Consider the following 3,043-nt stretch of genomic DNA (forward strand, 5'->3'; position numbering starts at 1 on the left):
TTGTTTTTTTTGGCCAAACATTATTTAAAATGAAATGAAATAAAAGAAACAGTTTTTGTCAGATGAATCAAAATGTTTAATTCTTTAAGGAAACATCAAAGATCATGCTCAATAATCCAGGTAAAAAAATCCAACAAAATGCAGCCAGGTCATCTGGACGGTTTCTTTTTTGTTGTTGTTGTTGTTGAGACGTTTCATCCTTCATCCAAAGGACTTCATGAGTATAAGGAGTCACAACAATCTCAGTTCCACAAGCTGATTCCCACATCGGACTGATGAAGTCCTTTGGATGACGGACAAAATGTCTCAACAACAACAAAAGAACCCGTCCAGATGACCTGACTGAACTTTGTTGGATCTTTTAGGAAACCATTGCCGTCTATACTAAAGAGAGAGAACATCCAGATGTTTATTTGTGCACAACTCAAGAGCCTGCCTCTCTGATGGTATGGGGGTGCATTAGTGATTATTGAACGGGCAGGTCACACATCTGGAAAGGCTGAATTAATGAAAAAATGTAAATATGGGTTTTAGCACATCTGTTCTCAAAGCCAGGACTGTTGAACACCAGACAAGAGCGGGACAGCATCCTCTCTCTAAACCTCCAGCCGCTGGTCTGCTCACTTCAGACATGTTTACAGACTATTGAGAGGATGCTCCACAATGGAAAACATGACCCAGTTTCAACTTTTATGAGATGTGTTGCTGCCACAAAAATCAACTTAACCTTATTTTTCTCTAAAAAAAATCAACGGTACAGTTTCATAGCTTCAGCATTTGTTATGTTTTCTAAGTTCCCCTGTGAATAAAATATGGATTTATGAGATTTACAAATCATCGTGTTCAGTTTTTTGTTTACATTTTACACAACGCCCCACTCTCTTCAGAATTGGGGGTGTACTTTTATGACAACGAATGGGAGAAGTATTAAATCAGTAAGCTTCCTCTTGATCAATAAAACAACTCCCGCGCTTCTTTTTCTCCCATGCATCCACTGCAGCCACAGCTCCGAGAGTAAGCTGTCACATTCAGAACACAGTTAGTCATATAGACTCTCAGCCAGGCTCGTATATCAGCTGACTGCCTCTAGAAAATAAAAGCACACCTCTGCCGCCTGTAAGCATCTCAGCCTCACAGTGGTCAACACTGGGAGCCATGAGGAGGATAAGCAGGTCAGCCACAGCATCATATGGTCTCCATCTGCTCCTGGTGTGCAGCAGAAGCAGAAGTCCTGAAAATTCCTCTAATTACTTCAGCGAGGAGATCTGAATATGTAAATTTATTGCCTGTTTTTTTGTTTTTCAGTGGCAGGCGATAATGTTTCAGCACGTGTTTGTGCCTGTGTATGTCTGCTTGTTAGCACAATACCTCATGAACAAATGAAAAGGCTTTACATCGCTCAGAAAGTAATCACCGGATGTATTCAAGATGGACGCCAACGCTGAGCAACTTTAGCAAACACAAACGCCTTTAACTCGGTCATTTCCACAGATGTTGAGCTGAAGTTTGGCAGTAGCTGAGAATTGTTTGAAAGCAAAACAGCAACAATTTATGGTTGTTGAGAGTCAATTCGTCAAGGAACAAGCCAGCCCGCTGTGTCTGCATTCATGTTTATGCAGGTGCGCACTTGATCCTACGGGCCTCGCGAGGGTGCAGGAGGTCAGTGCCTCTGCAGATGTCAGTCGACATGAGAGCCTCCTCACAGCAGCCGTGCTGAATGGCATTAATGACAAAATGACATTGCTTTATTTTATATATGAGGTCTGCATGGCTGATAAGGTCAGCCCAACCATTCCACAGCACAGGGAGACAAAGACACAAACCACTTCACCTTGGCACTACATCTACTGGTCCAAATGGAGATACCATTGTTGAAATGGGACTGGGGAGTCTGATGACTGTTGGCACGGGGAATTAGGAGCTTTTAATAGCTGTAGCTATTAAAAAAAAGTGTGGCGAAACGAAGCACGAGCATATGTTGGAATCACTCTGGGAGCATGCTGTTTTTTGTTTCTAGAACAGAGCGTTTGGCTTTTGGTCCGAAGGCCGAGAGACTTTTCCCTGTTTTTTAATCCGAAGGGAATTTATTCTCCTTTCTTTATTTTCTCTCAAGGACATTTAGCAAAAGAATCAAAGCAAACCTCTTGTTAAATGTGACAACTAGATACAGAACGAGTACAGAAAACATTTAAAACAACAAAATCAGTTCTCTGAAGGAATGCATATTTTCTTATCACATTAAGGTTTAAATTAAGCTCAACTTGTCTGGAAAATGACAAAGTTTTAGCAAGTTTGGTTCAATCTTTAAAAAAAACAAAACAACGTTAAGTGCAATTGCACAATTTTGCATAATCTGGTGCTGTTTTGAAGAATGGGTTGTGCAGATACAACTACACCAAACAGTAGCTCTATATTTATGAAAATGACAGTTATAGCCTTTGTTGTGTTTATAAGTTCAATTGGCTGTGGCGACCATCTTGAATTGGAAAGACTCCAAAAGTTATCAATTCTAGAACGCAATGATTATCACCTGAGAGTTTCATTTAAATAGCTTCTATCATTCCTGAGATGTTTTGCTAACACAGGCACTTACATTATAGCTCACTTTACAGCATGGAGTATAATATCATACATTTTAAAACAAAATATCACAGATGTTAGGGGTTTCAAGATCACAAATTTGAATTTGTGTCATTCCTGCATTTGTCTGGTTTTAGGACCATAAGTGGCCATTTCCATGTAGACGTGGAGCTACAAATCACTCAGTGTGAGCTGTTATTCAAGGTGACAGAGCGTGCAATATGCTCCACGTTAACATTATGGAAATGGCACAGTTTGACCCATCCACTAGAAAAATGTGTCGCCCACTTTTTTTAGATATCAGTATGTCAGCACAGAAAATGAGTCAGGAATGGAGCGGTCCAGATATAATTTAAGTGATGTGGTAAAAAAAACAAGTAAATAAATAAAATGCAACCAAACTCAAAACCTTCAGTTAAAGCTCCATACATATACAGTGTGTATATGTATATATATATATATA

The sequence above is a fragment of the Nematolebias whitei genome, chromosome 11, assembly GCF_014905685.2.
Source record: "Nematolebias whitei isolate Nwh7 chromosome 11, NemWhi1, whole genome shotgun sequence".
NCBI lineage: Eukaryota > Metazoa > Chordata > Actinopteri > Cyprinodontiformes > Rivulidae > Nematolebias > Nematolebias whitei.